The 15,465-nt window shown below is 37.9% G+C and overlaps 3 long non-coding RNA genes across 3 annotated transcripts; all 3 read right to left on the bottom strand.

Annotated features, from left to right (window-relative positions):
- Window positions 1–3,137: 3,137 nt before the first annotated feature.
- Window positions 3,138–3,952, bottom strand: LOC121049899. Its single transcript, XR_005801590.1, has 3 exons — window positions 3,871–3,952; window positions 3,678–3,753; window positions 3,138–3,232 (listed from the first exon to the last, which is right to left on the bottom strand). It is a non-coding gene; the product is annotated as an uncharacterized LOC121049899 (long non-coding RNA).
- Window positions 3,953–5,311: 1,359 nt separating this feature from the next.
- Window positions 5,312–9,420, bottom strand: LOC121049764. Its single transcript, XR_005801256.1, has 3 exons — window positions 9,352–9,420; window positions 5,502–5,578; window positions 5,312–5,381 (listed from the first exon to the last, which is right to left on the bottom strand). It is a non-coding gene; the product is annotated as an uncharacterized LOC121049764 (long non-coding RNA).
- On the bottom strand, window positions 6,533–8,383 carry LOC112173438. The gene is made up of 4 exons (XR_002925566.2): window positions 8,149–8,383; window positions 7,371–7,424; window positions 6,755–6,848; window positions 6,533–6,576 (listed from the first exon to the last, which is right to left on the bottom strand). It is a non-coding gene; the product is annotated as an uncharacterized LOC112173438 (long non-coding RNA).
- Window positions 9,421–15,465: the final 6,045 nt, after the last annotated feature.

Consider the following 15,465-nt stretch of genomic DNA (forward strand, 5'->3'; position numbering starts at 1 on the left):
CTAGGGGTGGCGCCATGTCCTTGATTTTTAGGGACATCAATCCTTGCAGGCACGTTTGCAGCAGGTATATGTGATCTTATTACTTTAGCGATATCAGAAAACGCATCAGGCATAGAGTCTGCTACGTTCTGAAGATCGAGAATTCTCCGCACTTCAATTTCGGACTGTGCAGTTCGGGGATCAAGATGAGACAAAGTGGGGACAGACCACGGCAATTCCTGTCGTTCCTGTTGAACATTATTGGTCCTATCTCCCCCTAATGACGGGAAGACTGTTTCATCAAAGTGACAATCTGCAAATCTAGCGGTAAATAGATCGCCTTTCAAGGGTTCTAAGTAGCAGATAATGGTTGGAGAGTCATATCCAACATAAATACCGAGTCGTCTTTGAGGAACCATTTCGGTGCGTTGTGGCGGCGCAATTGGCACATAAACTGTACACCCAAATATGTGTAAGTGTGAGACATCAGGCTCATATCCAGTAACCATCTGGGATGCAAAAAAAGGGTTAAGTGGCAGTAGGCCTCAGACGAATGAGCGCAGCTGCATACAATATTGCATAGCCCCAAGCAGAAACAGGGAGATTGGTGCGCATAACCAATGCTCTAGCGACTATTTGAAGTCTTTTAAAGGCAGCTTCTGCAAGACCATTTTGGGTGTGAACATGAGGAACAGGGTGTTCAACCTCAATCCCAATGGACATGCAATAGTCATCAAACATTTTTGATATAAACTCTCCAGCATTGTCAAGACGAATTGACTTAATGGGATGATCAGGGTGGTGAGCCCTTAATTTAATGATTTGTGCTAGGAGTTTAGCAAATGCAGCATTTCTTGTGGATAATAGCATGACATGTAACCATCTTGTCGATGCATTAACCAACACCATAAAATATCTAAATGGTCCGCAAGTTGGTTGAATAGGTCCACAAATATCACTTGGATTCTTCATAAGAATGGAATATTTTCCTTAGTGTCCTTTGCATATGATGGTCTCCATCCTAATTTTGCTAAAGAGCAGGCTTTGCAAAACAAAAGATGGGCTTTAGAAGCAACCAGGGAAGTATCCGGTTGAGCCACGAAGTCACAATTGACTTTAGAAGTAGAAGAAGGAACCAAGGAGGTATTGGTGGCATCAATACCACTTTTGGGCCGCAGGGGGTAGGCGGCACCAGCCCTACCTTGGATCGAATTTTGGTTATGACTTCTTTTCGTTTTGAAAAATGGATGTCCGTGTGAAGTTTTTAATATACGGATCATCATATCACGACCTGGGAGTCCCAAACGGTCATGCCAAAGCCTATATGTGTCAGAATCCCATAAGTCATCTCTCATGACATGGTTGGATTCAATAATTCAAATAGTAGTTGCATACAACCCACTAGAGCGACACATAAGTTTCTCTAATACTCGTTTATGTCCGTAGTCATTAGAGGTGATGCAAAGCTCTTGTCCATTCTCACAATGTGTTTCCACATGAAAACCATTGGCTCTTATATCTTTAAAAATCAATAGGGTTCTTCCAGCCCTAGGAGCATATAGAGCTTCGGTGACATTAATACTTGTGCCATTTGGCAACATAAATTGAGCTGGTCCTCGACCATGAATCAATTGTGATGGTCCAGCCATCGTAGTCACAGAAGATCGACTAGGCGTCATCCATAGAAATAGTTACCTATGTCGCAATATAGTATGTGTGGTGCCACTATCAACAAGGCATTCCAACTCTCCAGGAAGCATACTAAAAAAATAATAAAGTTCGGAATTAAACATGTCCATGACATCGAATAATAATACGATACTTAATTAATAAAGATAGCCAATGATTACATCAAAGGTCCCAAAAAGTCTAATCCAAAATAAAATCAAACTAAGACACATTGTAGTCACTCTATCCGTTTGGTAACTCCAATTAAGTATGACCAGGAAAGTAGAGAGAGATGTTAGTGGAGCGAGGCTCTCTTAAGTACCATTAATCTCAATGACTTTCCTAGATATCATATTTCATTGGGTGCACTACATAAGAAAGAGTTTAATACAATTGTCATTTATTGACTAAGGCATATTGCCATTACAAAAATTCTTGAAAAATAAAAGGACTATTCTAATTAAAGTTTGCAGCATTCTTGTGCGCTTCATCTTCAGCTTTGAAGTCCTCTATGGTGAGATTGACATCTCCACCCTTCTTCTTCTTCTTCTGCAAGGTACACTTCTTGCTCCCTCAGGTCCCTGTATGCCCTGTATCTTGAAGCTAGTTGCTTGCTTGCCTTGCATTGCTTGAACCAATGCTCACTTGATCCACATCGATGACACATGTCATTGTGGTTGCCTCCACTACACCAAAAATCTTATTAGACAACGGCAGAAAACCGTTGTGGGATTTGGAGACTCACCGTTGTAGAGTGAGCCGTTGTCTAATGAAAAATCAGACAAAGATGGAACACAGTTGTGTGAGAAACACACAGACAACAGGTATGTGTTATAACTGTTGTGTGATAGCTCGGCAGATGGCTCGGTAGATGCCAAGCGCAGCTGCACAGCAGTTGAGGCGCTGTTTTCAGAAAACAGTGCCATTTTTGATCTGTTGTATGTTAAGCGTATCAGACAACATTTTTTAATTTTGTCTGTTGTCTGATTGACATCCACACTTCAGTTCTTAGACTATATCTGTTGTGTGATTAACTTTAGGACAACAGAGTTCAAGTAATTATGTTGTGTGATTAACTTTTAGGACAACAGAGTTTAATTAATTCTGTTGTCTGAGTATAAATCAGAAGACACTGATTCGTTAAAAACCGATGTGTGATATGATTGATTACAATGTGTTTTTGTCCCATTTTTGTTACCTGATCATTGTGTGATCAGAATTAGGCAAAATTAATGGTCCATTATTACCTAAATAATGGTACGTCTAGATCGTTGATCAATTGGAAAGAAAACACATTGCAAATGCTCAAATGAGTAATCAAACATATTCCATATATCACTTAATGTTAAAAGCATTTCCCAAAAGCTAATACAACTACGTAAAACATGCCACATATAGAGTTTGTGCAGGAACTTGGTTTCTATATTCAACATATTGATACAAACTCTTGTCTTCCCACTATTCCAGTAACTTAGTCTGTGCAGGCAGCCATGATGTCAAACCTTTAAAGTTGAAGTGAGTGGTTTGCAATTTCTGTCCAAATGTCCAACCAAAGACACCTCAGCCAAAAAAGCCAGTCCAGAACCTATATACAAACAAAAAAGCTTCAGAAAGTTGAAATTTCTTTCTATCCATCAGAACACAACCTTCTGCATGCCATCCAAAAGTGCATATATCCAATTGTTATGCTTATGATTTAACTATTGAAAGTTGCAAGTCAAGTTGTCCAAATAGAAGTCATATACATCTCCGAGCTTTATATTAGTCATTTGCTACACTGTTAATATGATTTGATTGATACATACTAATATAAACCAACCAATGTTACTTACAAACTTCGAATCGATATAGTGATCATTTATGTATGAAACAAAAGTGAAATGCATGAGTACTTTAAAAACAATTAGCCAAAGTCACCACTAGTAATATAAATGTACATACAAGCAAATGCTCTTCTTTAAAATCATATTCAGCTATCACTGAAACCCCTGACTTTAAAAAATATGAAAAGTAGAATCATAAAATCTGACCTTGTTGAAGAGGATCCCCAAGAAAGCATTTTCAGCATTGAATTATTTCAAGGCTGCACAAGAATAGGATAGGGACCTAAAAAAGCCAAATAGCATTCTTTTAAGGCTGTGTTGGTTCCCAATCAAATCAATGATCATGTATACTATACAGAACAAAAACAATTTGATCCAGAGAAAGAAACATAGAGGTTACCAGTTCTTAACAACTTTCTGTATTCCAGAATTGCAAATGACAGCTACATCTACGATTTGGTAAGTTGAATACTCAACTCTAATTTCAGGCCTCTCCAAGTTGAAAAAGCAAAACAAATCAGTATCTTTTTCTTGTGAAATTAATGATTACAGAAACATGTTCAAGAATTATGGAAGCAGAACACTAGAACCTAGAAAGTGAATCCCTACATCTATTTCTGCAATTTCAGACCAAGCAATCAATAGTTTGATGGTCATGGAGCCTTTGGTCTAATGCAATCTAATATTGAACATAATGCTACTTCACAAAATCATAGAGATACTTCACATCAAAGGCTCCCAACGTCTATTTTTCCACATTGATAAAAGACGACCAGTAATTCCATAAGTTAGGAAACCTTAGTAATAGCGCAATAAGCAAACCCAATACCGGTTCATGGTGAATGAGGTACATAAATATTAAGCTCAAAGAAAAATCATCAGGAAATATCATAGTAGAAGTTGGGTAATAAATTTAACCACACAGAGCTCCAAACATTGCAGTGAATGAGGTCCATAAATATTCATGCTCAAAGAAAAATCATCAGGAAATATCATAGGAGTTGAATCGATATTCCTTATCTGGGTGCTGGATTCTCTTCTATATCATAGGCCTCAACTTCTTTAATTAAGTCCACCTTGTTTGATTAGCCCCATTCATTTTCTATTGCACACTAGCTAGTAAACAACTTTATTTTTAATTGCTTTTAATACATCCAAACAAACATAGAATCCTACATTGAATAACTCAAAGTTTGAAAACAGTTAGGTTGGAACCATGTTGCTGGCATGGCCATTAAGCAAAAAAAGTATACAACATAGAATTGATATTTTCAAAAAATGAAGTCAGGAAAAGAGAACTGAATTGGAGTTATTAAACTGACCAAACTCAAAATTTAAAAAAAAAAAAAAACAAGAGAGATTAATTCAGTGGCTGAAAGTCTGACTGTACCATCCTGAGAATAGCAGTATAGCTTAAGGTACAACTGCGAAAGCAAATGTTACAGAGCAGGAGAGTACTTATGACTCGGTCTCCCCCCGTTCAATTATTTCCCAAATGTTCAATCAGTCGCCTATGTCATGGAATCCCAAGAGTACAAAACATACTTCAGTTAAACATGATAAACATATAATATGAACACATTAGATGCTTCCCTAGCTCAAGTTCTAAAATAGTTAACCACAGAATCATGAAAACAGTTCATCACTCGACCTTTCCCTAATTTTCATTATACAAAAGTGACAGCAGATTAGTCTTAGTCCTAATTAGTGAAAGAGAAGTCTGAATAGGATGTATGTGACATGGTGCATTATCCCAAGCCACTCATGTTTTCTACTTAACAGTGCTCCTAAGCATGCAATGTGACTTTTCCTATATTTATCTAAATAAGGACAGTATCATACCATTTTATTAGCAACAGCCATGGTATGTGAAAGCCTCACACAAAACTGGGAGGAAGACGGAGCCTCTTTCTGCAAAAGAGGTAAATGCCTAAGTATGTCTCAGCTACAAAATGGTAACAGAACAACAGTAATTGTCTATGTGAGACACAAATACTAAGTAGGGCACCACAGAAGAAAATGAACAATTACCAGGAAAGGGGGGATACCAGTGCCATGATGTCAGACGAAATGTTTTTTCCACCTGCTAACAGCATGTTCATGCGTACCTACAAAGTCCTGTTAATCAGAGATTGAATATGAAACAAATCGACAGCCAAGTGAATATGGAATCATTAACAAAATTCCAACCCAGATTCTAAAGTTAAACTTGCGAACAACAAAGAGATCTAGCAACTTATATAAATTGGTTTTTAGCAATCTCAACATTGAGAACCATGTAAATAATATATAGATGAGACAAATAAACTGTTTACTAAAAAATTATTTCAACATGTGGATAGTTCACTACTAGAAAATTGGCCAAAGGACACCCTCCAATAAGGGTGCTCATTATTCACAAAAGCCACCAAAATCTTCATTAGCCACCATGCAGCCACCCAAATCCTGACAGTGCCCTTTGCCTCAGTTTCCTTTAGAATATAGGGCACCAATACAATAACGGTGGGTTATTTTTAACCAAACTGACATGGTTGTCACATTAATCTCTCATGCTACTTTTGTCAGGTGCCACATCATCTTTTTACACTGTTATATCTTTAATTGGCACTCTAACAACAGTGGGAAACATTCCCCAAATTATTTTTAAAAAATTGGTGCCATTTTTAATTGGCACCAAACTAGAGCTTTTTTTTTTTTTTTCCTTTTTTCTTCCTCCTAGTCATCAGTCTTGTATCCACAATATATACATGGTAATACACACTACTGATAATAAAAAATTAATTAACAATCAGATACATTTAATGATCCCAAGTATACTAAACATCTGAAATTAAATCATAAGTCATATAGTACTAGCACAACTTTTTAAGTACAGCTTTTTAAGTCCATCTGTAAATGTGAAAAAACACAACACAAGTACAGTTCTGTCACCATTTGTTTACATACTAAACCACATCTCAAAAAGAAAACAAAATTTTAGTTTAATTCTAAGTGCCCCAAATTAGAAAAGCATAATAACTCATGTTAAAGAAGCCACCCCATGTAGAAAAACATAATAATACCTGCAAGTGCAACCCTTCAAAACAAATGAGAAGTGAATTGGTACCTACAGTTCAACAAAAAGTTGATAAATATCAAGCCAATAAAAGTAATATATAACAAGAGGAATGAGTCAATCTCATGAAAGCATTAAAAAGAATGTATACCAGTACAATAAGTAATAAGTCATAAAAAAATAAAAAATAAAAAAACAGAACAAAGATGGCTGAAACAATAATCCATACCTATATTACCCTTCAACTAGAATAAACACTCTTTCAGTGAGAGTTGAACTGTAAACTAAGGCACCGGTCACATGAACAACAATAGGGGGAAAATCTGTCAGAAGGAACAATACTTGTTAGCTTTCTACATATCCACAAAAATAGATCAAAAAGAGAGTTGTGACCTCAATAAAAGATTAAAATTTGATTAATACACCACTGCAAAATTTTATAAAGAACAATCTTCAGTGTAGAAACACTCAAACAAGAATTTAAAGGAGATGATATTTTTAAAAGATACATAGCCAAATTACGAACTATATGAACAAATTTAACCCAAATGATAATCAGACAATTTCATAATAATAGTAAGAAAAGGGGAATCCTAAAATGTTTGTAGACATAGTGCCATTGTAACCAACTCCCATTGAACATATATTACATTCCTAGATATATCCATGGCTAACTATACATCATAATGCCCAAGGTACAAAAAATTGCTAAAAAATTGAGAAATTAGTGACTTCAAATTGGCTCCTATTGCTGGACCCTTTAACACTCTATATTCTAAAACTCTAATCAACACTTCAACGAAATTTAGAGGTTGAACTAAATATATAATATTTTGGCAGCATACCTCTTCAAATATGACTCATAAAACTTTTGAGGTAGTGGCTCCAAACTGCGGTTCCTGCAATGCAAAAACATTGAACTCAAGTTTTATATTCTCATGCCTACTTGGCTCTATTCTATGGTTTGAGAAAAATGAAAAATCCTCGTTGAACAGATTTAATGCATCAACAATGAATATAAGTTCTGTAACATGTTTATCGATAAGTCGACTAGATGATGTTTGCATGTATGCATCACACTAGAAAATATGAATTCTGATTAAAACAAAGCAACAATAGCCACTAGAAACACAATGATTGTGATACCTTCGCCATTTTACTGGATTATGCCTGCAACTTCACCATGAAGAAATTAGCATAAAATAGAGAAAGTTGTGAAGGCATGAGAAAGACATCAAGACAATGAATTTCATGAGGGATCTTGATAGTGACACGACCATATGTAACATTATGCTTAAAAGCAAAGAGTTGTAACATGCCAATGAACCTTGGCAGTCTTCCATAGAGAGAAACTGGAAGCCATTATCCATTACTTATTTCTACTTGTCTTTACTCTTTTTAACTCTTATACTTGAGGGAATGAGACTCAACCTGTTTAAATCGATAAGTCGGTTTCTTCACTTACGTAACTTTCCAAATTACAAAACCTTTTGGCCAAGCTAAATTTCAGTGAATAGGCCTAGCTTGAGTTACAAATACCGGAAGGTACAAGACCAAAACCATACCATAAGAACCATAATATTATACGATTCTAGCTAATCCGAGACCAGAAAGCAAAACTACCTGAATATTTTGGCTTTCGGCCATCTTCACCGCAGTATCATAATAAGACATCCTCAACATATAGTCCACAAGGATCCGGTTCAACCTCACATTGTTCCATTCTGACAAATTCTCCACATCTGCTCATTCTAAATGGTCCAGCCTTGCCCGGCACCTCTGCGCCTGTAAGTGCTAAGTCTTGCTCCCCTCTTCCTGCTTCAACATCAATCACCACACAAAATCTCAATCACAATTTCACAATATAATCAGAATAACTACTTATTATGCCTAACATTCAAAATTATCAGCTCGAATTTCGACGATTCAATACTCCATATCACTCTAATTCTTTGAATTGTGATTCGTTTACCTTTCGTTTGAGGCCTTGGAGCCTGGAGACGAGGGAATTGAGGTGACTGACAGCGTCGTTGATGAAGGCGGACATGTCCTTCTCGGCGATGCTGTGGTTGGCGTGGATCGTCTTCTTGTAGTGCTCGAAGGGGACTCAGAGGAACTGGTGCTCTAGCTTAAAGGAGTCGGAGAGGTGGCCGAGCTTCGAGGACGGCGGGGGTGCGATGGCTGGGCTCGGGCTCGAGGAGGCGGAGGTGCCGTTGGGGAGGGTGTCCATCTCCATCGGAGAAAGGGATAGAGAGAGTGAGAAGAAGAGGACAGAGGAACACCGGAGAAGAAGATAGTAGTTTGTTGGGAATTCGCTTCGGCGCGTGGGATGAATGGAGGTAAGGGACATTCCAAGAAGTGACATGACCATATGGGTTTTGTAGATCGGCTTACCGTCGAGCCATTAGCGTAGGCGGTGCCGCAAGCATATCTAAGGTGATAGTGGATCCGGTATCCATAGATTTTCAGATCAAGGAAGAAATGGTGACGATGAGGTAGGGAAGGGAAGCAATTATTTGAGTTTTCAAAGCTCTTTCCAAAGACCCACTCACCCACGTCTAACTTCAGTCCTTTTGGCTGACATTGGGGTCATAATGGTAAATACTTGCAACAGAAATTGTGCCCACGTATGCCAATTATCCATTTATTATATCCAAAACTAAAGTATTATATTGAAAAAAATATATTGGCACTGATGGTGGGTTGCATTTTCATATCAATACACCGATAATCTCAACGATGTCAAACCATTATGTAAAAGATACCAACCCAAATCGATATGCCCAGGTCGGTGCCCTTTGGCCTGTTTTCTAGTAGTGGTTATACCATAGAAACCATTCCATCCTCCAGAAGATTGAGCTTCATAAGAGTAGATCTTATATTCGTGGTGTGGGATTTCTTTGTTGTGGAACAAACTTGACAGGTAACCTGACAAACGTATATAACAATGAAATCATGCGTAGAGGAATGAGTATAGCTACAAAAAATTGAAACTGCTTCTTAACACTTCAACTTTATCTGTTGTAATACTTCACTACCTTATACAACATACAACTCTGTAACCAATTAATGAAAGATTCTCAGGAGGAACAAATAACACAAAAAAAAAAAAAAAAAAACTGCAGATTAAATAGAATGACATCAACGACCCAATCAACAAATAGTTGCATTTAAAATGATTGACTAATGCAGTTATCTTCAAAAACCAGAATAATCCCAAAATTTTGGCACAATTTTGCCTCTAAGACAATAGCAATAAATCATTACCATACCTCCCAACTTATAGGCAAAACTAAAGTAAGGGACTGGATGTGTGAGGTGTTAGTACAAATGACTAAATTCTTTCTTGCCATAAACTCACATGCATGTATGAAGTTGTGAAAACATATATAAAGTGAACTCCCAGCAGAACACAATGCTAGAAAAAACATATTAAGGTAACCGAGAAATACATACTTTGTTCAAATAGCAAAGCTTGCATAGCAAACTGAGAAACACGATGCACATATTCCCAAACACTGAGCAAACCATTTGTGGAGAATAAACTCAATTTAAACCAATAGTATGTAGAATCAAAAGGAGAATTATTTAACACACACACACACACACAAACAGAGCAGGCAGCAACCAAAACCAAGTAAAGTTGACATAATCTTGCTCATGACAAACCCTAAAACAAAAATTTTAAAGCAGACATACCAGGAGTGAGGTTAGGGCACTGAATAGTCTGATGCCAATCTAGATTAGGACACATCTTACAAGCTAGGAAATACTCACTTAGTTTGATGTAATTAACCAATGGTCATCCTTCCTTATCATCACTTACCTATGCTTTCACTTTCCCTTTGTTCCCTTTCCCTGTTAGATAATCACCCAAGATAAATATTAGGTACAAAATCAAATGATTGCTCCAGTATGACATATAATGCTCGAAAACCCTAGAATTAAAACAGAAATTACATACCACAAGGAGGGGTTTTGTCTTCAGGAGCCTTAATAATCAGCTCGTTTTCCGGCAACTCGCCCAAATCTTGCCATCGGAGGATGACCGGCGGCGCTGCTTGTTCTTCAAATTCCTAGCCCATGGTTGTGTGGTGTAAATCTGGCTAATTGTGGAGACGAGAGTTAGGTCAATGAAATTTGGGTTTCAGATTGAGGGTTCGACCAATAGAGATTTGGTTGATTTCAGGGAATCTGAGATTGGGGGTTTTCCTATTTGGGATTTCAGAATGAAAGAGAGAGGAAGACTATGATTTCTGGACGAAGAAGAGAGCGAGAGAAGACTGAGAGTGAGACAGGGAGAGAAGCGATCTAGAGAAAGAGAGAGAGAGAGAGAGAGAGAGAGAGAGAGAGAGAGAGAGAGAGAGAGAGAGAGAGAGAGAGAGAGAGAGAGAGAGAGAGAGAGAGAGAGAGAGTAGAACGTGAGAGTTCAACGATGAAGAGGACGAAGATTTCGCGACAGAGATGGGGAGCTATGAGTGTTGGGCATCTTGAGAGAAGAGATTTGAGAGGTTATGAAATCGAATCGAACTTCCTTTTGAATTATAAGAAAAGAAAAAGACTCATACTACAACCAAGATTCTCCTCTCCATCTCCCCTAATCCAGACTTAAAAGATGGTGAGAAGGTTGTGATTTGTGATGGCTAAGTTTTTTGAGAAGATGGTAAGCAGAGCTCCAGGTTTTGCTTAAAGTGAAGAAAAGCTCGGAGTTTTTCTCTCAGACATAAAAAACAGCTGAGGCACTAACTTTGTTTAAATGTGCACTCAGTTGTCGCAGGCATTAAGCAATAACTTTGTTTTCTTCTTTTTAGTTACTTAGACAACGTATATACACATTTACGTTGTCTGAATTGCTACATAGCTGAGGGAATAAAAGATAAAAATTTCCTGCTTGTACAATCAAAATGCCAGTTTTGGCACTTAGGCTAGGCATTTCTCATTCACACAACAGAAATAGTTCATTATGTTGTAGGAAGTTGCAAGCATGACAAACCATTGAAGTCAAATTTGCTTGTTTTTTTTGGGGGGGGGGGGGGGGGGGGGGGGATGAATGTCATTTTGGAGACTTCTCCAAATTTTGCAACTCACTTGCACAACGGCACATTAAAAACCGTTGTATGATGATTTGCAAGTATACTCCTACAACACAAGTAAATAAACTGTTGTACAATTTAGTGGCATCTAGGGTACAATTTGGAGCCAAATTTGAGTCCATCTAGGAGGGCAATCTACCGCAATTTTTTTTTTTGATTCACACAACGGATTATTCTTGTAACCGTTGTGTAATGACCTTCTAGATAAAAACTTCAGAATTTTAACCACCTTATACAACGCAAGTTTACTAAACATGTTGTCTGATTCACTTTTCTTCATCACACAACACTTTTTTTTCCGTTGTGCAAAAAGTGTTGTTTGTTAACGTTTTTGGTGTAGTGCTCCCTTTAATTGAGGTGCAAGTTGTGGGAGTTCCCTAAGAGGGTTGGCGCCACCACCACCAACCATGGCGCCACCACCACCACCAGGGATACCACGACCACCTCTCCCACGTGTGGCATTGCCACCACATGTATTCGCACCAAACCTGTGGTTTCCTTCCTTGTTAGGGCGGTTATATGGACCCATACGTCCCTCATATCCCTTATTCTAAGGGTTCCGATCCTTGCGCCCTCTTTTGGGTGCATTATAATTCGCCTCATGAACACTCTTAGTTCCAAGGGGTCTTGAATTATAATTCCTCACGAGTATGTTATCATGTTTCTCAGCTACAAATATGAGATTGATAAGCTGATGAAACCTCTTGATCCGTCCAGTATTGACTTCAATACCGTATTGCTTTGATACCACAATGGCTGAAACGGGGAAGGTGGAGAGAGTTTTCTCAATTAGCTCTTGCTCTGTGACAGGTTGTCCACAAAACCTCAACATGGACTGTAGGAGAAGAGCTTCTGAATTATATTCAGCAACAAACTTGAAATCAGCAAAGCGCAGATTGTTCCATTGAACCTTCAAGTCAGGGATGAGGGAATCTTGGACATTGCCAAAGCGCTTTTCTAGCGCTACCCATAGCTCTCTTGCATCCTTGATCGACATATACTCCAATCTGAGTGCCTTGTCCATATAGCGTCGCATCAAGATAAATGCTTAAGCATGCTTTGTAGGTGTTCGCACGAACACACGATCCGGGTTAGGTGCCTGGATTATGGGTAATATTCTCTTTGAAGTGAGGTGGTTCTCAACATCGGTTACCCAACTGTGGTAATCCGAGCCTGTTGAGTCAAACATGGGAAAGTCGAGTCTAGGTTCATTCGACATCCTGAAAATAAGAAGAGAAGATATATTAGTTTTGGAGCTAAACTTCCACGAAAACCAAAATAATAAGATTGCCGAGCTATGCTGCCAGGAAAACAATTTCCAAGAATCTCTTTTGGATTAGACCAAAAAATAATGTTTTAATATGGTCACAATTTGATGCTTACGGACGCTCTTAGTCCGAGCATTATGAACACTCTTAGTTCATACGAACACTCTTAGTTCGTTAAGCGTGAATCCCCACAATTCCGCTTGATTAAATAATCGAACCCATGTTCGAATATTGAAAATCCTGCAGAAAATAAAGGAATTTAAAAGACAAGAAAGCAGGAACTTTAATCTTTAAAACTTACTTGTTGAAATTCGGAGCATATTCGCTTCTGAACAGCTCCCACTTCGAATGGTGTACAGATCTCAAAACGACTCCAATAGGGCTGAAATTTGGAGGTCAGATATAAGAGGCAAAGACGAACAACTTTGTTGAAGAAAGGATTTTGATTTGAGGTCCCGATCAAGACGTTTTGTGGCATGCAATCAGGCTGATATGCACAGGAACAAGCGTGCTGCAGGGGCAACAGGCGTGTGACGATGCTGCAAGTGCAGTAGGAGGCACAAGGGTGCTCAAGGGCTGCAGGAGCAGCGCACGGTATGGCTAGCAAGGGCTAGGAGCTTGCGGCAGTTTTTGGTGAAAGAAATTTCGGGTGTTTGGGTTTTTTTCTGGCTAGGGCTTGGGTTAGAGTATCGTATTGATAACGTGTTGTAGAGAATTGGATAATTGTATTGTATTCATTTCACCATGAGGTTTATATAGGGTTACATCATGTATACAAAAGGCAATACATAATAGCTATACTAATCAATCGCACATTACAAGTATGTCAATCGCATACATTACGAGTCTGTCAATCGCATACATTACGAGTATGTCAATCGCATACATTACGAGTCTGTTAATTGCATACATTACGAGTCTGTCAATCGCATACATTAAGCAATACCTATTGCATGAATAGTCATTATCATTTACAACACTGCGAAAAGAAAAAGAAAAAAAGACAAAAAGGGCTGCTAGTATAAAAAATAATAATAATAAATAAATAAATAAATTTGAAACTGAAAGAGATCTTGAGTATGCACGGTTCATTGCAGATTATTTAGAGGCAGACTCATAGAAGGCAAGATTATCTAGTGTATAATTTGAAGGCCTCTAATAGTTTCTCAGGAATTCTTTGAATATCCTATCCGTTCTTTGTTTAGCCTTGTCCCTAGCCCCATTACAACCCTATATAAGACCTCTATGATCTTGGGCGTTGTGTGGTACAATTGTGGAGAATAGATAGAGAAGGAACTAGGGGGTGTAATCCGATATTCTCAATGGTGATTGGTATCTTTTCATGAGATCTATTTTATTTTACCAGAAAAAGCTGTTTTTTTTTTCATGACTATATGTGAGACTCTTTGCATCCATGTACATCAATTCTCCTCACATATGCATTGAGAGAAACACCTAACCAACTTCTGAGCGATTTTATTCCAAGTGATATATCCTATGTGAGAGTTGAAGTTGAGGCTTGCTTATGATGAATTGGTTTGTGTCGAAACTGAGACCTAGAATGGTACTGATTGTGGCTAGGCAATTTTGGGTGTTTATGAGTTGAGTCTGGCATTTGGACAACTTGTGGAGCTCTTGCTCAGTCTTCTTTTAGCTCTCTGAAATTATGATATTGGATGATTTGATTCTGTGTTGAAATATATTTTTGTTTTGTATCTCTGAGTTTAATGATGGGAAGTAGTATTCTCTTGGAATTGATGTTTGTGGGTATCATCCCTGGAAAACCCTCACGAGACTATAACTCGTCTGCTAAGGAATTCTTAGTGGAATTAAAGGCTTGTTGCATATGCTAAATGCAATTGTGATCCCTACGAAAGTGGCTTAGGTAATTTGGTTTTTAGAATTTTTTTGAGTTGGAGAGTCGTCTTGAGTCGCTGTCAATTGCTAGAGACTAGCAATAAGCTAGTTGGGGGGTGTGATATGTGGTCTAAAATGCAGTTATATCTTCTTAGTTTCTTAACTATTGAGTATTTTATTAGCCTAAATTAGTCTAATTATGTCATATTTCTGATTTAATAGGTTTGATACTTGGATGATGGAATTGGACAATTAAAGGCCCAAAATGTCTTGATCAGGATCTCAGATCAAAATCCTTCCTTCATCAAAGTTGTTCGTCTCTGCCTCTTTTATCTGACCTCCAAATTTCAGTCCTATTGGAGTCGTTTTGAGATCTGTACACCATTCGAAGTTGGAGCTGTTCAGAAGCGAATCTGCTCCGAATTTCAATAAGTAAGTTTTAAAGATTAAAGTTGCTGCTCTCTTGTCTTTTAAATTCCGTTATTTTCTGCAGGATTTTCAATATACGAATATGGGTTCGATTATTTAATAAAGCGGAATTGTGGGGATTCACGCTTAACAAACTAAGAGTGTTCGTATGAACTAAGAGTGTTCATAATGCTCGGACTAAGAGAGTCTGTAAGCATCAAATTGTGACCATATTAAAATATTATTGTTTGGTCTAATCCAAAAGAGATTCTTGGAAATTGTTTTCTTGGTAGCATAGCTCGGAAATCTTATTA

This window comes from Rosa chinensis, chromosome 6, assembly GCF_002994745.2.
Source record: "Rosa chinensis cultivar Old Blush chromosome 6, RchiOBHm-V2, whole genome shotgun sequence".
NCBI classification, from domain to species: Eukaryota; Viridiplantae; Streptophyta; class Magnoliopsida; order Rosales; family Rosaceae; genus Rosa; species Rosa chinensis.